The following is a 27,632-nucleotide window of genomic DNA, read 5'->3' on the forward strand; positions in this document are numbered from 1 at the left end:
AACATTTGACCTTCTCTACTACTACACTCTAATAAAGATTTCTGATCTTTCTCTTTCAGGTAAGATAACAATTCTTGATGTATTTGTCCCTTCCCCTGAAGCTGTGATGTTGGGTGGGTCATGTCACATTTCTGAGCCTAGGTTTTCTCCCTTCTGGATTGGACAGAAGGAGAACTGGGCATTTTTCAAAAGTCTGTTGCAATCATTCAGAATTAATTCAGCGAATGCACACGAAAGTTTTTTGAAATTTAAAATTACTCCTTGACAATGTTCCTTCCTTTTCTCAGAAGAGAAGACTGGAAATGGCACTCCACAAATATTTATGAATGAATTAAACTCTCCCTCCAATGCTCTTCATTTTTGATAGCTTTATATGATTTATGAAGAAGGGGTTGATAAGCAAAGGGAATGCAGCCTGGGTTCCGTCCAGATTCGGAATCGGGGCTCTGAAATTATGGGCTTCACTGCCTCCTGCATGGGATGTTTCCACCACTCCTGGGGACTCATCAGAGTTCCTCTGAGTCTGCCACATGGATGCGCTCTTCTAGAGAACTGGACTCACCTTAAAACTTGCGAGGCCATTTATCTAGCTTCAGAGTATTTTCTGCACAAATCAACCATTTCACCTTTCCTTCTTGTGAAACTATATGATCATCATTGGAAGAGTTAAGGTTAAATATACCACATGGTGTAAAATTTCCATCCATAAAAACTCGGGCTCCCATCAGCACTGTGGAGAACTCATTTATTTTTCTTGACTTGATACCCTTATCTGTGAAGATGAAAAATTTCCCTCAAACATCTACTGAGCACCCACTGTGTACCAGGCACTGGGATAGAAAGATGAATCTGAGAAACCCCTTCCTCAGCAGGACTCAAAGTCTAGTAGCCCAGTAAACAGCCAATTATCCCACAGTGTGAGAAGCCAGATCATGATGCAGCAGCCTCATTCCAAGTTCACACATGTGAGCTTCTATCCTAGTGACCTGATGAGCACAGGAAAGAGAAGCACTCTAATTAAACCAGCAGATGTTTTTCAATCAATCCATGCAGGCAATGCTGGTAAGTTAGGGCTGTAACACAGAGGTGCTACGCAGAGAACAGTCACAGAACTGAAAGTTTCAGAGAGGAGATAGCAGTCTTCTCAGCTTCCTCTCCAACTGGTGCCTACAGCCAAAGATAGCCCATTTCAAATTTCAATGTGCCAGGTCTTCTTGGCTTTTGGACACCCGTCTTCCTGTCTCCCTCCCTCGCCTGCTTGCCTGCTTCCTTCCTTCCTTTCTTTTTATGCCTACAACAGTCTTCCCCTAACTCACCCACTCAGTCTCTTTGCTTCTTTTTTTATCTGGTTGACTCCAGTTTATCCTGGGGACAGATACCATTTCCTCAGGAATTCTTCACGATTCTACCTCCCTAGGTTAGATATCCCTTGTCTTTCCTTCTCTACACTAGCCATTTCTGTAGTTTAGTACTTATTAAAATGTGGTGTGGTATAGAAAAAGTGGTTACTACCTAAGATCCATCAATGGAAGAAATAATAAAATATAGTGTATATATTATGTTACAGGGGAATATTATGCATCCTTTAAAAAGGAAATTTGGATACATACTTCAACATGGGTGAAGCTTGAAGACACTATGCTTAGTGAAACGAGGAAGTCAATAAAGGACAGTACTATGCGATTCCTCTCACAGGAGATTCCTAGAGTGGTCAGATTGGTAGAGTCACAGAGTAGACTGGTGGTTCCCAGGAGCCAGGGGTGGGGGCTGGGTAGAAGAATGACAGGTTTGTGTTTAATGAATGTGGAGTTTCAGTTTGGGAAGGTGAAAATGTTCTGTTCCTGGATGATGGTGATGCTTACACAATAATGACATTATATTTAGTTCTGCTGAACCTTCAGTATTTAAAGTGATAGATTTTATGTTATCTTAATTTTCCCACAATAAAAATATGATGCAATTGGGTGTTTCATGACAGCACATCTTTCTATATTCTGAGTTCCTTTTAGAGCCAGGATGAGGGGTTCTCATCAGTGTGTTTAAAGTGCTAAGCATGTACCTTGCACATAGAAGATGCTCACTTAAGAAAAAATGTTGAGATGTTGAATGAGCGTGGATGTTTTCTATTGTTAGTGTGTCAGACAAATAATATCCTCATTTCAAAGATGAGGAAATTTGGGCTCCAAGGTGAGTGGTGACCTTACCGAATGCACACAGGTGGCAAACATCCAAGCCAGGATTGAAACCCGGGTGCTATTGCTTCCAGTTCAAAAACATTCTTTTCTTTTTGCCAGCCTTTGTTTTTTGCTATCACTTTCCACACACATTCAGCTAAACTAGAGGAAGTAGATGCACATAAAGGAACCTGAAATGTCACGCCTTGCATTAAATAAGACTTTAGAAGACGAAGAAGAGCTGGTCAAGAACCTTCCCTGAGATACAGTCACTTTGCATTTGCTTTTTATTTTTTCCCAATCTCTTGCAGTGTAACCAAAAGAAATGGAATGAGGAGATTGATTAGGCAATCAGCTGTTTCCCAAGGGCCTTGCAGAATCCCAGGCTGTTAGGTAATTTAACCTGGAAGGGGGTTTTGCCGTAGGGAGCAACCCACGTGCTTGGGTATGGACACCATGATTTAATGGATCTCTTCCTGCCCTGATGGCTGATCTTCCTTGTGGGAACCCCCTTCTCGTGCTGCATTAAAGACTCCATTAATTTGTTTATATATAAATTTAAGCTACTTCAGTTCTGTCACACATCTGAGAGGTTCTTGTTCAGAAGTCTGGCTTGTACCACCCATTAGGATTTACTGATAAGAAAGATGCATTATACATTTTATTACCTTGTCTACAGAGCACATGTGACAACTATAAAGTACATTCATGTGTAGTATGAGTAACTGTCAGCGTAATTGATAAAGTCATCTATAATAAGGGGAACTGGAAAGGCATTCCTAGAAGCTGAGGTCTCTAAGTGCTGGGGGCGGGGGACAGTGGCGGGAGGCACTAAATAAATCCAGCTCTTCCGAAATCCCTGGCATTCAAAAATAAAATAGCCAACCAGAATCCTTAGGCCTGCATTTCACTTTCAAGTGTAATTATTTTATGTTGCAATTCATATCTGCTGACACATTGGAATCAACTTGAATAAAGGAATGCCATAAATCTTGCATGGTTTGGATTAAGCACGTGTTGGTGTTGGAAGAAGTTTGGGAGAGGCTGTCCCTGTGTGTCAGCTGTTCAGGAGAATCATGTTGCTGGGGAAAATGGAGACCCAGTTAAGACAAATTGCCCTCCAGCAGTCTTTGGACCTCAGATTTAAATATCCTAAGTAGGCTCAGTACTCCATCTTCATAGGCATGTCGCAGCTAATACAATAATATTGATAACCACAGTTGCTAACACTGTCACTTACTAGGCTCCTATGATATGCCTGCTGCCTGTGTGTACTAGTGCTTATCCTCAAAAGAGCCCTGCATGAGATGCATTATTAGCTATGCAATCTAGTTAACTTCTCTGTACCCCAGGTTATTCATCTGGAAATGGAAATAATTATAGCATCAAATCAGGGTGTTGTGATTAAATGAGGTAATATATTTAAAGTGCCTACAATAGCACTTGGCATGTAGTAAGCACCTCTCCCACCCATCAAGTTGACATTGATCATTGCTTCCATTTTATAGCTGAAGGAAACCCACATCAGAGAAGTTAATAAACTGATCCAAAATGACTGATGGAAGATTGGCATCTGGGTCTTTGGAATTCTAAATTCCAAACTCATTCTACCATTTCTTCCTGTCTGTTACACATTCCTCATGTTAACTTCACCTATTGGCACTGGTCTTCATCCATTGTTTCTTGCTATAACAGCATGCCGGAGACTAGATAATTTATAAGGAAGAGGGGTTTATTTAGCTCACGTTCTGGGGACTGGGAAGCTCAAGGTTGGGTGGCGGTATCCGGGAAGGGCCTCATGCTGCCTGATAACATGGCAGATGGCTTTGCATGGTGAAAGAACTTGTGAGAGGGACCAGTGGGCATGTGCAAAAAAGACAAATCACAAAAGGCAAGTGACGGTGACTAATCTGTCCCCGAAGAGCCAGGGCTATCTTCCTCAGTATGGGATCATGCCTTCAGCTGGGTGCGTCCCTCATGATTCAAACACCTCTCAAATGGCCTCACCTCTACACATCATGAGTTTTAGTGAAGACGAGTCATATTCAAACCACTTTCAAACCAGGCCTGACATATGAGTCTGTTCAAAGCTGAAGGAGGCACTAGAACAGCCTTTCTTGGGCGAATCTTTCGCCTTTTCCTGGGACCTGTCACTAGCTCAGTGCCTGCTGTGCTTTGTCCAAATGGAAATTATCACGGGCCCTTCAGCCTCCCACTCAGCGCGGGCTACACATCCATTCCCAACCTGGGAAAATCTCCTGCCTATTGTCATGGCAGCCTGCACTCTCAGGACAGCCTGGCTGGATGGTGACTGGCCATTGCTGGTCCCTGCCATGGTTGCATATTTTTTCTCCTCCAGCTATTTTGACAATTAGACTGATCCTGTGTGATGGAATAAATGCCAGAGAAAAAAATCAGATCTAAGAAACAGGACTTGTACTGAAAGCCATTTGCTAACTCTTCCCTGACCACCTGAGTGTTCTTGAACATCACAGGGCTGGTCCTTAGTTGTGCCAGACCCTGCCCTCAGCCTCTGACTCCAGGTCCACTGAGCCAGCAGAACTGCACCAGGGCAGTATCAGGACAGGCCATGGTCCTTCTGCACACCCCCTCAGAAATCCCAACATCTTCACCAGATGGAAGGGAAGTGGGCTTCAACATTCTAGAAAGATTTTTCAGCATGAGGGCACAAATAAAGCAGCTCAGAAACAGAATGGTGCTTAGAATCAATAAAGGATGAGTGGAGAAGATAAAAGTTTAATTCTGGTTCCACTTGTGAGCTATATTCTCTTGGCAGGTTATACACAGGCTCTGCAAAATTCAGTTTCTTCATTCGTAAATAATAGCATCCGCTGCACTGCACTGAGGACGGGAATTCTACTACGCATGTCAGAAATGCCTTGAAAACCGAAAACAAATGCCTTGCCAATGTTAGTTGCCACAAAATGGGAAGAGGGCAGCATCGAGAGCCTGAGACGGAGCTAGCCCCACTCCAAGATTGACCAGCAGTGTGTTCTTGAGAACCTCACTTCTCTGAGCCTCATTTTCTTCACCTGTAAAATGAACATAATAATCTCAGTACGCCATAACTATTTAGTGGAATATTTATGAGGTTCCAATATCTTACAAGGGTTTGTTCAAAAATGGAACTAGAAAGCACTGTCAGTATTGCTCACTGTTTATCACAGGGATGGCCAGCCAGTGGGGTGTCTCATCTTCATCGTTGCAAATCCAAAGGACACCTTTGTAAATGTGGTGAATGTTCCCGTGCAAAAAAGGAAAAGAAAAATAATCCCTATTTTTCCCTGCAAAATTTCCAGATTTATCAGTCAAATGACTCTCCTCACCTATTTTGTTTAATTGGAGAGAGAACAAGAAGGAAACAGAAGTCAAAGCCAGGAGTCATTGGGCTCTTTCCGTGAAGGTAGGAATTAGAAGCTCCATGACTGTCGCTGCCTCTCATTTACTGTCTGCCAGACGGTGCTTACACAGAGCTGAGATGAAGCCACGAAGATCTCCATTCAGGGTAAATGCTAGTTCGGCTTTGTACTGAAAGATGTATGCCAGAACATAAAAAGAATTCTCTCCATGGTGCTCCTGTTAATTCATAGCAGTTATAGACAGCCGTAAAAAGCCACCTAATTTCTTCTTCCTCCTGCTGTATAGTTCAAGGATGGCAGGTATCCTAGCAGATTCAAGGTAAATCTGATATTAAAGCCATTGGGCTATAATCTCCTTTCTTCCCCACCATCTTGCAACCATCAACTTTGTCTGCAAGAGAGACTATCGGTTCCAATTTTTTTGTCCATGAGCACCCTTTATCATTGTATGAGTGGAGGGGGACACTCTGTGGGCCACTCTGCTGGCATCCCCTTCACCACTTATAAAATAAAAGCAGTGTAATTTGTGACTGGATACAATTTGGAAAAACATAGGAATTGCTTCTGAAGAGGGTTGTTGTTCATGTTTGCAACACAATTGTAGGACCCTGCCAGGGTCCCAACCTGCCTTCTGGGAGAATCCATGTGACGGTATCCAGCACTTCAAGATGAGAAGTGGACCCCTAAATAGTCCCCAAACACAGTCGGCTGACCTTGTGAAACAGAAGCCCCACATGTGGTTGAGGTGTCCATGATGCCTTAGACCTGATGGGTAAGGGCAGATAGACTGGCATCTCCATGCCCCATCTGGGCCTTGGAGGCAGGAGTTACCATGCCCATCATCTCCTTGCTGAACAGCTTTCTCCACACCTGGGGTGCATTACAGTTAATGTCCACAGTGGTTTATTAGCTTGGTATTCAGGCCCTGGGAAGAAAGAGTCCAACCCAGCCCAATCTCAGGCATCTTTTTTACAAGCAGGCTGTCCTTTTGAGATATGGTGCATCCCTCACCACCCACAGGGAGCCCAGCTCCCCTGCAAGTCGGTCTGTTCACCTTTATGAAGCCAGCTCCAAGCAGACCCCAAACCGGGTTGACTTTCTTCCTTAGCCTTTCCCAGCTGAAAGCCCTCCTCTTTTTTCTTTATTTTTAATTTTGATTCATTATACACAAATGAGTACAACTTTCATTTGTCTGGTTGTATACAAAGTAGAGTTGCACCATTTGCATAATCATATGTGTACATGGGGTAATGATGTTTGTCTCATTCTATTATTTTTCCTCCCCCCACCCCCGCCCCACCCCTATTTTCCCCTATACAATCCATCCTTCCTCCATACTTGCCTCTCCCCATCCCCTTTTATGAATCATCATCCACTTATCAGACAAATGATTCAACCTTTGGTTTATTGGGATTGGCTTATTTCACTTAACATAATATTCTCCAGCTCCATCCATTTACCTGCAAATGCCATAATTTTATTCTTCTTTATGGCTGAATAATAGTCCATTGAGTATATATATACACCACAGTTTCTTTATCCATTTATCTATTGAATGACATCAGATTGGTTCCACAATCTAGCTATTCTGAATTGAGCTGCTATAAACATTAATGTGACTGTATCTCTGTAGTATGCTAATTTTAAGTCCTTTGGGTATAAACCAAGGAGTGGGATAGCTGGGTCAAATGGTGGTTCCATTCCTAGTGTTCTAAGGAATCTCCATACTGCTTTCCAGAGTGGTTACACCAATTTGCAGTGCCACCAGCAACGTATGAATGTACCTTTTACCCCACATCCTCGCCAACACCCATTGTGCTCACAGAAGACCATCTACAAGCAATCAACAGATATATGAAAAAATGTTCAACGTCTCTAGTAATAAGAGAAATGCAAATCAAAACTATCCTAAGATTTCATCTCACCCCAATTAGAATGTTTATTATCCTTCTCCTTCTTATATGACCAGGAAGTCTCAGGTTGTGCTTCTGGAACTATGCTGTCCAGTTGTATAGTAGCCTCCAGCCACATGTGCCTATTGATATCTATATCAATTGAAATGAAGGAAAATGAAATAAAACCTACAAACTCAGTTCCCCAGTCACACTAGCACTTTTCAAGGGCCACGTGGGGCTGATGGCGACCTCATCATACAGTTAGAAAGTTCTATCAGATGGGACTGCTCCGTCCTATGGTGAAAATATGTGCACCTCTTACTGAGTTCCCATTCTGTGCTCAGTACATCTGTAACATTTTTAAAGTTAGGTGTGACACAGTACATAAGAAACTTGAGGCTTTACAGTGTTGAGCAACTTGTCCAAAAATACATGCCTCATAAGTAGCAGGGCTGGGCCTCACTTGGGTCTGTCTGCCCTAAAGCCTATTCTCTAAATCACTGTGCCACACTGGGTCCAGACATCCGTGTGCTGCAGTAAATGCAGTTTTCAACTGTGTTCATTTCTCTTTAGCATCTTCTGTGAGCCCATGAGATGGAGGGGGAGCTCCAGAATGGGGCTGGCACCAGGACATGACAGGTGACATGAGCCAGCCATTGTGCACACTTTCCTTTGTTAGGCACTGTGCTGAGCAGTGTATGTGCATTTATCCCATTTAATTTCCTAACCACCCCATCATGGAGCTAGTATTATCATCTCTACCCTAAAGAAAAGGAAAAAACTCCACAACCTATAGTTTGTTAAGTAGCAGAGCCCCAAATGGAAGCCCAGTGCTCTGAACTCAAAAGCCCTTGTTATGAACCTGGGTCTTATGCTTCAGCTTGCCACAGTCAGATTTCAGTCTCAGTCCCAACAGGAGCATCCTTAGCTTCTCTCAATATAGAGGGCTTGGGTGAATCCTTGGCTTACTTTGGGAAAGTAAACAGAGCAAAATATTTGAGAGGAGTGGATGCTTCTGAGCTTGGGAGCTTATCTGGTCCCTGGAGAGCTGGCCTTGGGTAAAGGCTGGCCCTTTCCCTCCACAACTGAAGTGCTAATCGATGCAGCAAATACACCTGATTGACTTCTTGTCAGAGTCCCATTTCACAACAATGGACAACATTTTCTGTAATTTGAAAACTGATTACAGACCTACAATCCCATTTTGCTCCCCCCACCCCAACATAAATGGAATTTCTTTCTAAGTGAGTACAAAAGCTTTTCCAGTTGATTCCAATACATTTCCAAGGATGTTTCTTTACCAATGCCATTTTAAGTGAATCTATTATAACTTGGAGGAAAAGCAAAGAAGAAACAGCACCATCTGCATTCCATTTTCATTCATTAAGAACGCTGAGCTTAATAGAAAGTTGCACCTTTGTAAACAGTGTTCACCCCATTTTTTGTGTATGTCTATCGTGGTTTAGTAACTGAGAAATTCTGTCTATAAAGTTGGCGTATCTGAAATCCCAGGTTCAAAATGGCTAGGGAGGATAGACAAGAACCTGGTGAGTAGTCCCTAACTTTACATTCGCCCAATGGTCAAGGAAGGGAACTTAGCAAGGATCACCAAAGCAGGAAGACCAGGCCAGTTGCCATAGAAACTAAGTCTTATAGTGACTCTAAGGCCTCACCAAATACAGCAGTGAAGTGTTCCAGCCTCTGGTTGAATTGCACTCTGGCAGTGTTGCATTAGAATTCTTTGGTCATCCTTGGGCTTTGCAGCCTCTGTGGGAAAGCGCACGGGCTTTGAACGGGAGAGGTCTGGAGTCGAGTCTGTTCTAGTGATTGAGAGTAGTCTTCCAAATCAGACTGGGTAGATTCACACCCTGGATCTAGAGTTGGAATTGATGCACTGCTATGGCCTGAAGTTCAAATCTAGGACCCCACTTATTTGTGTACTAAGAATAGCTTTTGCAGTTTTTAATGATTAAATACATCAGAAGAAGAATAACACTTCATGATGTGTAAAAAATTATATGAAAATCAAATTCCCATGTCTGAGTAAAAATTAATTATTACATATTATCTGTGACTGCTTTCATACAGAAGTGTCAGTTGGGTTTTTGAGACAGAAGCAATGTGGCCCATCAGACTGAAGGCATTAACTTTCTGACCCTTTGCAGAAAACTTCTCCACCCCCTGAATTAGAATATTTTTTTAAATGAAGATTATATAACTCACTCGTACCTTAATTTCATTTTGTGCAGATTATGAAGGTTAAATGTGATAAGTCCTTTAGCCCAATTTCTGCATGTAGTAGACACAAAATAAGTGCCAACTGATGGCCACATGATTTCAGTCAAGTTATTAAGATTAAGGTTCAGTTTCCTTATCTGTAATGTGGACATAATAATGCCTAGCTTATACAATTTTTAAAAATGGTTCAATGGAGTAGCCTATCAATAAGAATAATGGCCAATTTTTATTGCACATTTATTTCACAAGTGTGAAAACAAAGACAACAAATGGCTAAGTGACTTTCCTAACCCACTAAAGTAGTTAGTGGCAGAGCTGGGTTATAAAACAGGTCATCTCCAATCTAAACAACTGCCATCTGGCCTCAGTGGTAGTGAGTCTGCATTAGCCTCCTAATTGAAAGAGACCTTTGCAGCTTTTTCTATATCTTCCTTCCTCCTCTTGCCCACACAGTGATGCATTCCTCAAGCCTAGGTTTGCCCCACTGCCATTCGACATTATGGTCTAGCAGTGCCCTATGTCTGTCGTAAGCATCCATTTAAAATTGTATTGGGATCAACTATGGATTTGTCATCATTTTCTAGAATGTGACTTTGAGCTCAAGAGTCATATCTTTCCATCTCTGTACCTCTGCTATCTAGCATGCTACCTGGCCAGAACTGGTGCTGAGCTAATATTTGCTAATAATGGTCTAAATGAACGAATGGACAAAAGGTGACTTTGTTGATACTGTTCGTGTTCTCTTCTTATACAAATTCCATTGGTCTTTGGGTGATGCTTATTATAATAAAACATTTATTGTATAGCTTGACCTGAGAGCTCATATGCAAGGGAACGCAGGAGGAGTCTACATTATGACTGATCCCTTGAGCTTGTAAGACTTGAGAAAACACATTAGCCTCCTAATTGAAAGAGACCTTTGCAGTTTTTTCTATATCTCTGCTTGGCTGTTTCATGAATAGTCCAGGTGGATTTCTCACGTAGAAGACAGCATATGGGCAAGAAAGTTCAGGAATTGACCCATTCCATCTGGTGACAATTCACCTGCTGGGTTGAAGCACCAGGATCTTCGTGGAGATTGAGAGAGACCACAGTCAGATGCCTGGCCCTTGTATGCTGACTCAGGGTGCTTTGGCCTGGAGGTTCACAGTGGGCTAACAGCAGCTCTTACTCTGAAGTATGTCTTTGACTCTCAATCAGAACAGAAGTCCCTGAGGCTGTTCTGCGCACTTAGCTCCTAGACTAAAAGCAAACTCCTAGACAGGCAGAAAGGAATGCTGAAATTAAATAGATAATTTTTCTTTCCACGTTAGACCCTAGAGTAAAAGAAAGTATGACAGCAATAATGTCATAATGACATCGCAGACTTTTATGTGTTCGACACTTTTAATATATCCATACGTGTTTAATGAGGGTATTATTATTCTTATTTGGCAGACATTGAAACTGAGATTCAGAGGTAGAGGTGATACATGTAGAGTGTTTCAGAGCCTCGAGCAGAATTTAAGTTTTCTGACTCCTGATCATCTAACCCCACTTCACTATGAACACATTCTAGATTCAGGACAGAGAGTTGCCAGTCATTTCTCTATTCAACAACTATTTATTGATCACCTATAATAAGCACTGAGGATTCATCTCTGAGTGAACAGGACAGATGAGGTCACAACCCTTGTTACCTTCTGTTTTATTGGTAGAGTCAGGCAATATCCATGCAAATAAATAATTTTAGATAATAAGTACTGTGCCTTTTTTTTTTTCTTTTACATCAGGGTAATGTGATAGAGAGTGCCTAGGAAGGATAGCAAAATGAGATGGCAGGGTTCAGGGAGGGTATCTCTGATGAGGGGAGAGTTAACTGAGACTTTAAGTCTAGAAGGCATGAATGCAAAGATGGGAGGAAAGAGTATTCGACAAACTCCAGCAGGTGCTGGTGCTCACTGGTGGAAATGGATATGGGTATAACAGGTGGACCTTTCCTTATTTGGGTGTGTCCTGGCTCACCTGTGGCTCACCTGCATGTCCTGGTAGTGTGCAAGGATTGCATCATCAATGCAAGAAGTGCTTAGGATGCAGGTCGTTCAACCTTTCCTTCCTCTCATTGACAATTCATTTCTCCCCATCTTCTTCATCCAAAGCTAACTTCTCCTTCAGGCCTGCTTCAAGTGGCTCCTCTCCAGGAAGCTCCCCTGGTTCTGCCCTAATAAGTAGCCTTCCCTCCCCCAAGCCCTTTATCTTCACTCCTCTTGTTATTCTTTGTGTATTCTCCCCATAGCATATATATTCTGTTCATTTATCGAGACTGGAGTATGGTGTAGCCATCAAGACTACCATGCTGGAGCTAGGTGGGCTCTGGCTATGGGACCCTGCTTTCTGATGCATGGTTTCAGGCAAGTGGTTCGATCTCTCCAGCTCTCAGTTCTGCCTTCTGAAAGTGGGCATAGTTGGAGCGCTATAGCACAGGGTTATTCCGAAAACAAAATCATGTCCACAAAGCACTTAGTTCAGAGTAAACATTCAATAGATGTCAATAATTGGTGTAGTTATGATCACTGGAGACCTTTAGCCAACTATTCACTGGCCTTTACTGGGCTTGAGGACTTATGAGCAGGAACTGTGGATCATCGTCGTTCCTATTCACATTACTTAGCCCAGGCCTGGCATTTAAGGGGTGCTGAGTAAGTATCTTGAGTGAATGAACATCAGTTTTCTTTGTAGACTTAAACCCACAATATTACATAATTTTAGAACTGGACGAAAACTTAACTGTCCCTGAAGGCATTCAACTACTTAAATTAAAGGACATTGAGGCCAGAAGAAACTAGAGTTAAACCTGAAGTTACAAAACCCATTCTTGGTGGATCTGAAAATGCTGTCTGGCTCCCCTCAAAATGGTAGTGCACATAGATATAGGTTCAAGCCTGCTCTGGGGGTAAGAGAGCTCCAGTTTTCCAAGATGAGCCTGAACATAGAATATTTTATCTCATCAAAGCACTCACTTCCCTTGAGCACGTGACCCAGCTTTCATGATGGCAGGGATTGTTCTTGTGCATCTTTCCTTCCACTATCCGCTAGCAGAGGCCAGACCCTGGGTCAGAACAAAGGCTGTATGCATATACGATAAATGAGTGGACTTATGTGGCTGCCTTACTTAAGGGCTCATTGGTATAAAACATTCATGTGCAAATTGGAAGTGTACCTCGGGGTAATATCAGGGTGAGCTGTTGTTTCCTGTGACTCAGAGAGCCTTTTGTCATCTCAGGCCTCACTGTCTCCTTGGCCCATCTGCTGAGGCAAATGGTAAGTTTCTGCCTCCCTGGGAGGTAATACGCATTGATCCATCTACAATTTGAAGGTTTGTGAGCATTTAAGTGACACCTGGGGTTATTGATTTCAGCACAGCACATTATGTTTAGAAATCGTTCGATGGCCTGAGGTTCATGTGATCATTCAGCAAATACTTAAGAACACCTACTATGTGCCAGATGCTTATTCCTGCTCTGATCAGGAATGTGGAGAAATAATAGTGCCTCCTGCCTGGGGCAGGTGTGGTGGGGTATGATCGGTATCCATGGAACAGGGAGCACAAGGCCCCACACACAATAGCAGCTCAACATTTTAGTTAGTATTTATAAAATATATATATGCATAAAATTGTGAGAATGATTGTAATGATGAGGGAAAAATAGAGTTACTATAGCATACTTGAATTCTCCCATTGCCAGAGAGCTTCTTTTTCTTACATATTTATTTAACCTTTTACTCCAGATTCCACCGTACCATACTGTTGGACAAAACCATGACCGTCACAGTGGTACCCCTGGTCGGTCCTTGGAGACCTTCGCTCTGAGGCTGCTAATCAGGTTCATTTGGGGATAAATCATTGTTCTGGGTTATTTTGCATTTTTATCCAGTAGCCTTGAACTGAGCAGCTATCATGTTTTTCTTGACAAGGAAAACACAAGGAAGAAAATTTTTAAAAATTCACAACCAAAACTGACACTGAAGGCAGAGCATGGAGGAAGGAATAGAGGGGAGGCTAGAAGACCTTCCAGCACGTGATAGGAACAGTGCTCCCAGGGTTTCCTCTGCCTCTTCCCCACACTCTGTGAGCCAGGTGTAGAGATGAACTGATGCACCAGGTGTGGTTGTGTGGTCCAGAGTCACAGAGCTTGGGAAGGGGCAGAGCTCTGTGTCTAGCCCCAGGCAGATGCCAAAATTGGGCTGCTCCTGTTCCTTCTGATTCCTTGCAAGCAGTTGCCCTATATTTATGCTTTTATTCTTTTCCTAAATGAGTCTAAGTTCTATTTGCAAACCAGCACAGGTAGAATCCTTTAGCTTTCTCCTTCCGGTTGCTGATTGTAAAGATCCGTAAACTTCAAAGTGTACATTCCATGGACAACTGGTCCTCGAGCCTGGTCTGCGCTGTTCAAGTTCACCCAAGGACAGTGGTTAACATGCTATGTTCTCACTGGAGTATTGCTGCTCTTCTCATTGACCACATCAGTGCTCAAGTGCTGGTTTTGTCTCCGTGTTCCCTAGAATCTAACTCAAGATCTGGCCCCGAATGGGCATTAGTAATCCATGTTACTTTCAAATGATCAATGGATTGATTTTTTAATAACTTGGGAAAAACCACTTTACATTTCTGGGCCTTAATCACCTTACCTATAAATCAGAGATACCAAGAGGAAAAAAAAAAAAAAAAGCCTGAAATTGATTCCAGCCCCAGGATACTTGACTGGCCCCATGTAGAGAGACCCCTGTTTCCCCAGGACCCCAATAAAATTAGCCTTTACTTCTTCTGTGCTGTCTTCTAATTTGTGTCTGTTTTAATTTATTCTTTCATCCTATATATCTTTACCTGTTTCTTTCTGTCAGTCTGGGAGTCTTGAGGACAAGAACAGGATCTTGCTTATCTTGGCTTCTACCAGGCTGAGCCCATGGGAGGTGCTCAGGAAATGAAGAATGAGTGAGTGCTACCCCTTCCTTCCTTGAGCAACTTGGGCCTTTAAATAGACCTCCTTTTCCCTACCATTGAATCAAAGAGAAATTACTCTATATATCTCAAACACTTTTATCTTTGAAGACTATATAATATATGAGCAAAAATTCAAATTTTTATGATTTGCAATCCTGGATGGCCCTCCCTAGACAAGCAACAGAGAAGCTCCACCCCACCAACTGGATCCCTCTGGGGCTGATCCAGACCCACATACATCAAAGGCGGGTTATGCTCGTTGTTTATAAAAGAGCTGTGCACCCCGCCAAACTGAGGAGATGACCTAAAATTTGTGATGAAGCATTTAAATTAGGCAAACAGAACACATGCTCCTCCCACCCCCTGTGCAGAAATGGACTTAATGAGCCCATGTCTTGTTGAGATTAAAGGAACTAAAAATCCTCCCCAAACACTCGGTGAATGGAGATAATACAGAGATTGGGGGAGGGACTGTTAGAGGAATGAGTGAACAGAAAGATTTCCAGACATCAAATAGATATCAAATAGCAGGAACTCTCTGTGCCATGGAAGATCTTGTTTCTGTTTTAGAAAAGGTTAACCCAGTGTGATTATTGTTGCCTCAGAAGGAGAAAGAAACTGATAGAAACTGAGCACCTACTAGGGGCCTCAAATGACACATAATGGAGGGTGGGAGGGGTTAGTGTTAGAGTTAGGGTTAGGGTTAGGGAGGGGGGCAAGGATGGAGGAAGGAAGGACTGTATAGAGGGAAAAGAGGGGTGGGAGGGGTGGGGGAAAGGAAAAAAATAACAGAATGAATCAAACATTACCCTATGTAAATTTATGATTACACAAATGGTATACCTTTACTCCATGTACAAACAGAGAAACACCAACTATTCCATTTGTTTACAATAAAATAAAAAAAAGACATGACAATCCAGCAAGGTAGGTTTTATAGTCCTTCCATTGACCTGCTGGAGATACTGAGACTCAGTTATGTCTCAATGAACTCCACTATTATAATTATATCATGCTAATAAAATACTCTTAAAAAGATTAAATTATTTTAAAAAGAATAAGATAGAATACAAGAATGGAAGAATCTGAAAAGAGAGAGAGAGAGAGAGAGAGATCTTCCGGCCAACCAGGATAGAAAGTGTCTAAACTTGGATACAGACTCCCCATCCCCACACTATGCCAGCCCCCCTACACCAGCCAAAATGAGCGTTAGAAATAGGATCTGGGCCTGCTTTGCTCCAACCCCATCTATGCCCTAGAAGGAAACCACATCACTTATAAAAGTAGAACATGAAAATAGAAAAGGAAAAGGAAATTAAAAAAAAAAACGTTAAGGAAAATCAAAGTGGCACAGTGAAATCATGCTGAGATTTGGAGGTTGTCTTCGCACAGACTGTTTAATTGGCGTTGTATTTTGTGGGTTAGATTAGAGGAAGAAGAAAAAAGACAGTGTTCAACCTGATTTACATGAAAATGAGAAGAAGGGAAAAAAGTGGGGTATTAAAATGTGTGAGTCGAATCCTCAGATCTCTGCATCGTGAGTGGCGCACCCTAGAAGTTTTAAATTGGCTACATTGCTTTAATTGAAATATAGAATTGTAATAACACGATGTGACAGGCACCTACGGAGGGGGACCACGGCTGCCCCCACCTCTCCTCGGAGCAGCAAACACGGGGGAGGGGGTGGAAAACATGTGTGCGAGCATTCACACCCATGCACACATACACCCGAGGAGCACTTGAAAGGGCTTTGTTCTTTTCCAGGCTCTTTGAGGTTTGCTTTTTTTGAAAAGTGCATGTTCTTCCCCATTCGCTCCAGGGTCCAATTAATCCATACCACTCCACCCCCATTCCCAGCATGTTCTTGCCATAGAGGTATTTTGCATCAATTAGGGTGTTTGTTGTGTACTGGATGGAAAGAAAAGAATGTGTAAAAATATCCTGATTTGCCTACAAAAACCCCAAATCGGTTGTTTCCCTGAATTGAATTCATGAATTAGGGGGAGATCTCATCCCATGAGGTTTCCCCTCCATCCCTGCGTGGCTGTGATCATTTTCAAATGTGCGAAGACACTGGAGTTTATTGCAAGGGTACTTAACCTAGAGGTAGCCCGGGAGATGAGTTTAGGAATCAAGGACATATTTTATGAGGGTTGGTGCAGCATCCTAAGACAGGAAAGTAGACCCCAGTCTTCTCTCTGACTTGACCTCTGAAAGTCCTAGCTCATGGCTGTCAGCAGGTTTCACACTCTGGTTATGACCACTTCAGAGAGCCCACTCCCCCGCCGCTAGCAAACTTCTCTATAACACATGTTCATGATCTCTTCGTCTTGAGTCGCTTCCCTCATTTCCTAACCTGTGTCCATGAAGCACAGTGGGGTCCAGGCTGATTCAATGCGACATTGCCATCCCCATCTCACATCTGAACCCTTGGGTGCTTGCTCTTCTCGTGTGACCTTGCCCCATAAAGCCCATGCCTGAAACACACAGTGCCCTTCAACAGACAGCTTTCCTCCACCACAGGGCACAGATTAAAATAACAGGCCATGACTTAAACTAATTGAAGCCCTCCCGGCCCTAATTCCTGGCACACTTTCTCTGAATGTCAACCCACTTTAGTGTTAAAAAGCAGAAAAAGTTAATTGAAATTTTTTAATTGTCTGCTGTAGGTTACAGCAAGTATTCCTCCTTAAACTATTCGGTGAAGGACTAGCTATTTTCTTTTTTCCACCCACCAGTGACTGAGACATGATCCACAGTGCATGCTTTGGGCCACATATGACCCACTCTGTGAGCTTGGCAGAATCAGCTGTGCCCTGTCCAGTGAGACTCATCCAGAATGCTCACTTTATCTTATAGAAGAACTCCCTAGAAGTTTCTAAACTTGCACTTGGCTTGCCACAGTCAGTTATGATTTGCAGAAGAGTACCATTGTGCAGGCCACATAGTATGTATCCAGGACATTCTTGACTTTTCCCCCCACAAGTGGTTCTGGCATGCAGTGGATGAAGCCAGCACTCTCCTGGGCTGCTTGTCTCTGGCCCCATTGTCCATCCACACCAGAAGCTTGATCCCCAACCGTAATCCTGATGAGTCTTTTGAGATGGCCTCTTTCCTGTCTCTCAGATCCACTCATTCTTCCTCTTGACTATCATCCCAACTCCCATCATCTCTCCCCTGGACTGCTGCAGGTTCCTCCTGCCAGGAGTCCTATTGTGGGCTTTTTTGGACCCATTTCAATCCACTCTGCAAAATCGAGCCATGGCAATCTCTTTAATATTCAAGCACATGTTCCGTTTTTTTTTTTTTTTTTTTTTTTTTAGGAATATTTTTGGTACACAGTTGAATTCATAGATGTGGAACCCATGGATACATGTATACATAGAACATGTTTCTTTTCCACCTAAAGCCCTTTGGTGGGTTTCTTTTTGCTCTTAGGTTAAAGTGTGATGCACTTGATGTGGCCCACAGGGTGCTGGAGCCTGCTGCTTGTCCACCTTCCTGTGTCACCTTATCCCATCTCTCCTCCCCATACACCTGGCCTTCTATGAGTGTTTCAAAGTCCTCTCTGTGCCTTTGCCTCATTGTTCCCAATTAGAATGTTCTTAGCATGTTCTCCCAACACCCCCGGTACATAGACTTGCTCTGCACTTGGGATCAGCTGTAGGTAATTTGTGAAGGGTGAGCTCATTTTAAACCTCACATCCACAGACTATGATTAGCCCTGGATTTAAAATGAGAAAACCCCAAGTTTAGAGAGGGTGAGTGACTGGCCTGGGGTGGGATAATAAGCTAATGGGTGAGAACCAAGTCTAGCTTATGAGATCCTGGACCAAAGGCTGCTGCTGCTAGTATCCAGCATAAGGAGGAATTTATGGGGAGTCTGCTGGTGTTCTGGGCTGGTCTGGGATTCCTGTCTGTGCCTCATGCCCAGTATAGTGCCAGCTTCCCTTCCCTCCATTCCTAGGCTTGATTTTTACTCCTATCCTGATGGCAGCTTACCCTTCCTCTTAGCATAGCCTCATCCCCTAGATAATTGGGGCATCCAGCTGTTAGCACCCAGGGATTCCATGTTAGGCAGAGGCTGTAAAAACAACTAAAAATAGTACATCATGTCACTTGCCTCTTAAAGGCCTGGCATGTGGGTTTCTGAGACCAGACCACAATTACGACGATCTTCATCTCCTCTACTTGGTCTTGACATTTGAGGAGAGGACTGTTTTGCTTCTTGTCTTGGTCATTTTCGGAGTCCTGGACTAGAACTTCCTTGGGCCGGCTCCAAGTAGAAAGCAAAGCAAGCAAGCTGACAATTTCCAGGAGGTCCCCAGTGTATTCTGGTCTCTTAAAACTTGTGAATATACACTTCAGAATCCATTTACATGGTTAAATGAACTATTCAAGAGATGAGAAATATTTTTTTTCCACTTTAAAATAGGGGAAAGACAATTCCCTGAACTTTGCAACTTCATGATATCCTATAGTTTGTGTCACTGGCCTCCACTGGAAGCAGGAAAAGCTATGAAAAGAGAGAATAAAAGCCTTTCCATGAAAAATGATCAGATAGGCCCTGGCAATGGGAAAAATCTACACACTGTAATTATAGATTTTTTGTTTATTTTAAATCCTGGCTCCCAATCTGTGAGCTGGATTTAATAATAAAATACCCGAATTTTGCATGCAAGTGCAAATTTGGTATCATGTCAGTCAATTCCAAACACTATTTACAGAATGGAATCATTACAGTGCATTAATGTAATGAAGACAGCAGTGCAGTCTATTTCAGGATAATATCCTTAAAGCATCACCAAAAGATGGTTGCTGGGGCCCTTTGGAGGAGTTTAAGCTTATCTCAAGCCATCTTAGCATCATCATATGAATTTTGCTGCTTTAAGAATGTGACCTGGACTCTGCTGTTAGCAAGGCAGATGGCAATTGTTTGTGATATCTCAAAAAGAGGGAGGGGCCTGGTGCATCCCTGAAGGAAGGTTCCTCTGACCACTGTTTTCTGTGCACATGCTCTGCCACTGCAAAATCACACTGCAATGAAATTTATTTGATAACCTGTCTGTTGCCTCACTAGATTGAGAACTCATTGAGAGCTGGGTCTCTTGCTTGTTTATCTCTGACATAATAGGTGACATGGCATAGTGATTGAAAGCACAGGCTATGGACATAGACAACCTGGGTTCAAATTTCAAATCTGTAAGAAGTCCCTAAGCTTCTTACAGATTAACTTCTCTAGGCCTCAGTTTCCTTATCTGTACACTAAGTTAGCCTGATGATAATAATGCTTTTCTCATAGAGTCGTTAAGGGGATTGAATAGGCAGAGCCATAGAAACAATGTGAACCATGGCTATTATCCTCCTCTCTGTACCCCCAGTGCCCAGCACAGCGCTTGGTGTAGAGTAGGTAAGAGTGAGGGGGGGGGGGAGCCAGTGAGCAGACGGATGAAGAAACAAACATAATGACTCTAAGCCACAGCATGCATTGCTTATCTGAATCTATAGCTTTCTTTTTCTTTCAATGGCTCTGCCACAATCCAGGCCTCTCCTTTGTTGGAACTTGAGGCTGCCCAGAGATGATTGGACTTGGTTCAGATAGCTATCGAGAGAGACAAAGAGGTTTGCACATCAGGAACTGAAGTTGAGCCTTTTTGAATGTGCAAAACTGAGAATTGATGCAAAAGTCATTATTAACTCACACATTTAACAGGATGTTTGCCTTTCAACAAAGGGTGACTAATTAATGTAACAGTTGATTATGTAGCTCCCTTAATTTGTTACTGGTTTTCAAATACCAAAGTAATTACATCACTAAAGGAGGAAAGTTGCTAAAAGTCAGTCCACAAAAGACATTCAGAGGTGGTTGCCTCTGTTGGTTCAAAATCCTGTTGGGCATAACCTTCATTGGGTCTGACTTGGCAGCAGTTGATAAGTCCCACATAGAAGTCAAATCCAGTACCATGACCAGGATAAGAATGAGAGTCTCTATGGTGAGTAGTTGTGCAGGGGCTATAGTGGTGGGCCTCCTGAGTTCAAATCCTGATTCAGTGCTGGCCAGATCTTTCTCTGGAAATGGTACTGCCAGTGGTGCCTGCCTAGTGGGGACGATAGAAAGATTAGTGTCTGAATAGTATCTGACATGTGGTAAGGTCTGAAAAATACTTAACGCCATTATTACTCATAATGTACCTTCTGCTTTTCTATCCAGCCTCATGTTCTAAGATTCTCTGCCATGGATCTTGTTTCCTAAATGCCCCTGGCCATTGATGTCCCCATGTCCACTCCTGCTGTTGTCCTGTCTGAGATCTCAGTGCTTCATCCCTCTCCTGCACCATCTTCAAGTACCCACTCATCCTTCAAATCTGAGCCTGGTAAACTCATCTTCTTTGACTACGTCCCTGCCTCTGCCAGGCAGAATTGGGCCCTTCTTCCTCTTCCACTTTGTCCTTTGAAAACTTTGTGTGTCAGTGATGTGAGATACTGTTTTCTGATTTTGCTTTATCATCTTAGATTCAATCCAATAAAGCCCATCCATTATAGCTCATTTCACATCTAGTATCATTATTTGCAACCTGAAGACAGAGGCTGTGTGCTTTCTATTCCCCAGTGCCTAGACAAAATACTTGCACAATGCTACCAAGCAAATAAAAGAATAAGGGAACAGACAGTATAGCCAGGAGTCTGATTTCGTTGGTGAGCACAATCTCTTTGGATAGATGCTAACATCTGACAACACTAACAGTCACAGCAACAGCATAGCCCTTAACTATGTGCAAGGTACCCTTCAAAGCACTAACCTACACTAACTTCTTTCTTTATCCTCACAAGCACCTAAGGAAGTAGATTCTATTTTCATCTTCTTTTCACAGATGAGGAAACTTAGCTTCAAAGAGGTTAAACAATATATCCCATGTCCTCGAGCTAGCGATGATAGAGCTGGGATTTGAATGCAGGTGATCTGACTCCCATCCTGCATATCCCCCCTTAGTCATTAACCTTCCTCTGATAGCTTCTGAGCTTTTAGATTTGATATTCCTTAAGAGGCATCCAAAACCTTCCCTACTCTATCACACGCCATTTGCCTGGACAACCTTATATTCTAGCCAGCATGCCCCGTTATTAGACCCTTACGTAAGACAGGTGCAAGCCTCCATGTTTGGCTCGTACTCCTCTGCCTGAAACTGTCTTTTATCTGCCTTTTCTTTACCACCGATTCAAATGTAGATCCAGCTTCAAACCCCATCCCAATCCAACCTTGTGTTGTCTTTGGAGCCCACTGCCCCCAGAGAAATGGCCCTTTCCTTCTGACTTGCTGCTGACAGTATCCTTTGAAAATTATTATGTGCTAATATATGCATAAATAATACCCTGCATCAAGTTCATATTGTGTTAGCTTTTTCTAACCCTGTTACCACTTTAGACTGTCAGCTACTTGAGGATAAAGCCATGACTTAAATATCTTTGACTTTCTCCCAAATTCTTCCTATTTCAAAGCCCAAGAAGTAGTGAGGATTCAATAAATAATGTGCTCTTTAGGTTGATTTCTTATGAGAAACTGCATGTATTTTATACAACTTTCAGTATTAACATTTTATTCATTTATTATTCAACATACATTTATTGAGTACTCACAATGTTCTAGGAACTAATTACTACTACCCCTACAGCTACCATAACTACTAATAATAGCAGCTGACATTTATTGAGTACATACTTTTTCTCAGACATTTTTCCAAGCACGATTTTTTAAATACCTACAACAACCCTGTAATACTCAATTTATAGATAATGAAATTGAGACTTGGGATGTCCCATATTTTTGTCTTATAAACACCTTAAACACAAGGACTGTCTGTTTTTCTTTGTCTTTGTATCCTCAGCACCCAACAGTTTCTGGCCCTTATTAGGTCCTCAGCAAATATTTATCCATCAAGTAAACACATGGACCTGGGAGTCCACGTAAAAGATGAAAGTCTAACCCCAAAGCCCCCTGAATTAACCATTATTCTACCTTGACCCTCTCAACACAATATTATAGATGAGGATAAATGAGACTTTAAGAGATCATTAAATGTCCCAGTGCATACAACTAAGAAATAGCAGAAGTCAGGTCTATCTGACTATCATGGGCAAATAATTTTTCATGCAAAGGTAATCTTACCATGTTAACTGTCTGTAAGTTAGAATTAGAATATATAGATTTTTCTATAGTTCTAAAATATTATGACTCCTTAGACAATTGAGATCAGGTCTAGTTAGTATATACATCCAATAAATGGCTCCAATTTTTGTCACTTATTTTGGTTTTCAAGGTAGGCCCATGATTGCTTCATAGTTGGGTAGAACATTAATCCTTAAGTTGTAATCCTCCATTTTCTTTGCACATCTTTAAGCCAGGCACAAGCCATACTGTGTGCATGATAAATCAGAGACTTATGTGTGCAGTTTGAGTTTGCTTTTATTTTTCCTCACTGTGGCTTATAAAATGCTTTCACAGGTGTCTGAGGTTGAAGGGACAGCTGGAGTCAGTCCAGCAATTCTCTTCCTTTGTCCTCCAGGCACAGTGGACTATAACTGAGCACAACTGGGAGCCTAAGAGCTATTTTCATATCTTCCCAAGTTTGCATTCTTAAGAGTTGTGTGACCTTGGACACACAATTCCTCTGTTTCCACATTTGTAAAATTGGAATTATAACATTGTCCTAACAGGTTGTCATGGGGGTTTGCTATTTTATAAATAAAGGATCAACCATGCTGGCTTCAAGTAAGCAGTAAATACATGTATATTAATATTTTTAAAAGCCTGAGAGAAGCTAATTGACTTTAACAGGCTGGGAAGAATAAGCAAAATGGGAATTTTCTTCCTACTTTAAGTTAGAGTTGCATTAATTCCATGAAATCATACTCCATAGCTTTTCTTTTTTTTTTTTTTTTTTTTTAATGCAGCTTCAATGGGTGCTTACCCATGTCTTTGATAAATAACAGAAAATCAGGCAATAGTGAATTAATGATTAAAGTGGTTTGGGTGACATTTCTGAAGACCCACAGCACATGAAGGCATGAGTGCTGGCTTGGCCCTTACAAGTACCATGGCTTTAAGGACGGAAGAGACATGCACCACCTGCCTCATGGCCACCCCTCCCTGTATTTCCAGCTCCTGCAGTGAGCGCCATGTGGCTGCATCTGACCATGAACTGAAGTGACACAGGCCAAAGCACATAAGCATCAGGTGCATCCCTCCAGCTCCTTCTTCTCTGGTCTGGACAGCATAAGGCCATGGGGACTATAACATGGAAGCCTCCTTCAACCTGGGAGGGCTGTGTGAGACTCTGCCGCAGAGCCCCTGGCAGCCCAGGCTGGATGTGTAGCTTGAATGAAAGAGAACCTTTATTATAACAAGTCATTGACATTTCATGGTTAACCTAGCCTATCTTAATATATTAAGCTGCACGTCTTCAAGGGTACAGTGTGTCAGGCCATGTTTGTACATTTTTCATCTCCACAAGTAAAAAAAGAAATCATTGTTCTTTCATTCTTTATTCCTTATATTAATTTATCTCTCCACACAATCATCTGCCTCTACAGTCCACAAACATTTTCTAATACCTACTCATTGTTAGACACGAGTCTGTGTAATGAGGATACAATAATTAAAAGGCCTATCATCCCTGCCTTCCTGGGGGTCCAACCTAGATGAAGAAACAGACAAGAAAAATGTAGAATTTCAATATAATGTGATGAGGGTACAGGTAAGGGGAGTGCTATAGGAGCCCAGGCAAAGGGATCCAGATCCAAGTTGGGGGACAACCTTTGAACTGACAGTTGGGGCATGAATAGGAGTTGTCTTAATTCAACTGATATTTATCAATTAGCTACTTACTATAAGCCAGGTAACTGTTACAGGTGCCACAGATGCAATCCTGAGCAAGGCAGGCAAGAAAATAAATAAGGACACAAATAAGCAATCAAATTAGTTTCAGAGAGTATTATAAAGCCCACAAAAATGAGTGACATGACAGGGATCAACTGAGGGAGGGGCTATAGCTTTGGTAGCTGAGGAGGGCACCTGTGAGGAGGTGAGCCACGAGCTGAGTTTGCCACGGCCTGGCGACTGGAGATGGCAAAGACACCTGGTACAGGAGGAAGCTCTTGGGGAAGGAGGGGCTCAGAGCAGAAACAGCCTTGAGTTTTATGTCAGATGTTGCTGGGATACTCAATTTTCCCTCTGCTGGATTTAATTTTTCTTCACGTTCCTTTGCTGGAAATGGGAGTTTAAATATATCTCTTGCGGTGGAGGTATCTATTATTGGACTTAAGTGTTTTTATTTTAGGTATTTCAGAAAGTGGTACTCTGAGAGGAACAAGGAAAGATGAGCAGCAGGCTTTTAAGCAAAGAGGTGGACGATAGAAAATCGGTGTGCTTTGTGGACTGGAAGAATCACCATGGGCTTTGTGGTCAGAAATGCCAAGAGGAGACCCAACTCCCTGCTTTTCCAGCTGCCTGAAGGCTTGTTAGGATGACCTCTCCTGTAGGCTTGTTAGGAGTTTCCCATGAGATAATACCTGAGCACAGCCGCTGAGGAGAAGCAAACCTAGCTCCACATCCGGTCGCCCTCATTCTTGTCTTCATCTTTGCTGTTGTCATGGTCACTATATTTATTTTGATGGGAAGATTATTCCTTCCTGTATGAGCAAAAAGTTTTCTGAGGGCTTTGCTTTCACATATTTATTAGATTATAGGTAGCTTACTATCCCCGGTATGTCAAGTCCCAAATCCACATCCTGACATTGGAGGTTGTCTTATCATTTGATTGTTTCCAGAGGGACTTCCCCTTTGATGGAGACTGATATTCACCCTCACACCCCGGAATTCCTTCCTCACACCCGACCCCGGTACTTGTAGACAAGCTGACTCCATCCGTCACAGAAAAACCTCCTTCCCGACAATAATAAAATATATTGAGTCCCTGTTCTGTGCCGACCATGAACATTTTATATAGATGAACCCATTAATCCTCACCCTTAAGAAGCCATGGAGTCTCAGGAAGGTGAGGTTTCCTATAAACAGATAGCTAGGAAGTGGTGGAGGAGGACTGGTGACCCCTATTCCGTCCTCTCCATCCTGCATGTCAGGACTCAGGACTGTCTCCTGCATCACGTTGGTCTAAGGTGAAGGGTCCACAGCTTCACTCAGACCAGGTTACCCTAAGTAGGAAGGCAGAGCCTTCAGATGAAGGAGGGTCCCGGGAAGGCACTCTTAGGAAATGGAGGCTCTTGCCCGACTTGGTGAGTCCCACCTGCTCTGAAGAGGTAGCTGAATTTCTGACTTAGCTCTGCTCTAGATGGAATCCTGTCCCGTGTCCCTCTTGCTGAAACATCCAGGTAAATTCAATGCAGGGCTGCAAGAGTTTTCTCAGAGCCACTGAGATAACCCAGCCTGAATGAGAGTCTGAATTTCAGTCGCCAGGGAAGCTGTAGGTCAGTACTGAAAAGCTCAGTCACAGAAAAGCTTTTAGGAGGAAGTCACCAGTAGGTCAAAAGCAAGGAAAGTCAAGGTGAGTGAGGATGTAGCATACAAATAATTCAGGGGCGGGGATTGAGGGAAGAGGCTGCTTTAGTTAGCTTTTGCATCACTGTGACCAAAATATCTGACAAGAACAACTCAGAAGAGGAAAAGTTTATTTGGGGCTCATGGTTTCAGAGGTGTCAGTCCATAGACAGCTGACTCCTTTGCTCTGGGCCTGAGGTGAGACAGCACATTATGGAGAAAGGGCCCAGTGGAGGAAGGCTGCTCAGCTAGTGGCAAGGTCAGGAAGCAGAGAGAGGGGAGGAGGGGGAAGGGGCTACAGGGAAGATGTACCCTTCCAGGGCATGACACCAGTGACCTGTCTCCTCCCACCACATCCCTTCATCCCTTCTGCCTACACTTACCACCCAGTCGGCGCATTCATCTAGGATAGACTCATTAGGTTACAGCTCTCATAATGTAATCACTTTACCTCTGGACATTCCTGCTTTAACAGAAGCTTTTGACGCCTCATATTCAAACCATAACGGAGGCTGCAAGCACTCAGTGCTGGGGTGGCAGGAGCTTGCTTTTCTGTGGTGCAGAAGTATGTGATAGCCAGATATTTTATCAGTTAAGTCTCAGAAACCAGATCCACAGAGCCCTACTGCCTGCTTCCAGCGAGCTGGGCTCCAGGGATTAGACCTCCTACAGTCCTGGCGTAACCTGGGAATGAGAGACAGAGTGAGCGTTGGTGAATTCATGAGATCTTGCAAGGAGTGATCAGGAAAGTCTGCCCACACGAGATACTCTCTGATGTCCACTTCAAAATAAGTTTAGGAGGCATAAGAACACGTCCTCACACCAAAAGCCTTCTCATCCCTAGCATCCCTAGGAAGTGGATGTGCAGTGTTAATTTGGGACTGCATCCAAAATTCTCCCCTTTCCCTTCTGCTTATCACCACTGTGACCTCAGGCCCTCTGCCCTTTGTAGATCATTAAGGAGAAGATGCTTTTAGGAACAAACCCCCATGCATGTGACAAAAAGCACAAAGAAGCTCAGATTGTGCTGCTAGAATGACCCAGACTCGGGAGAAAGAGAGAATGTTGTAAGGGTTTGCGAGCTGTCTGGGCTGTGTCCCTCCTTGCAAAGTGGGTGGTAGAAGAGGTGACGCTGCCAGCCAAAGCACCCTGCTGTGTGCCTGGATGGAAGTAGAGGTTCTATAAATATTATCAAAGGGATGAAAAATTAATGAAAATGTGAAACTGTACCCAATGGAATAGAAAAAAGGGAAAATAAAAGTTTTGAAGATGCTAAATACAAAATTCTTGAGCTCTGGAGCTCATCTGAATGCTGGGCCCTCTTCTAGGTACACACAGAGTCATCTCATCAATCCACCTGCCTGGTCTAGGTGTACTGTCTGACCTGTCTCAGAATCCAGAACCCATGCTGGC

General features: G+C 42.8%; 1 protein-coding gene across 3 annotated transcripts in view; it reads left to right on the forward strand.

The window, feature by feature from the left end:
- The window catches only part of Dab1 (DAB adaptor protein 1), an 872,128-nt gene that overhangs the window by 755,296 nt on the left and 89,200 nt on the right, over nt 1-27,632 (forward strand). The window lies entirely within an intron of this gene.

Source organism: Sciurus carolinensis, chromosome 1 (genome assembly GCF_902686445.1).
Source record: "Sciurus carolinensis chromosome 1, mSciCar1.2, whole genome shotgun sequence".
Classification (NCBI taxonomy): domain Eukaryota; kingdom Metazoa; phylum Chordata; class Mammalia; order Rodentia; family Sciuridae; genus Sciurus; species Sciurus carolinensis.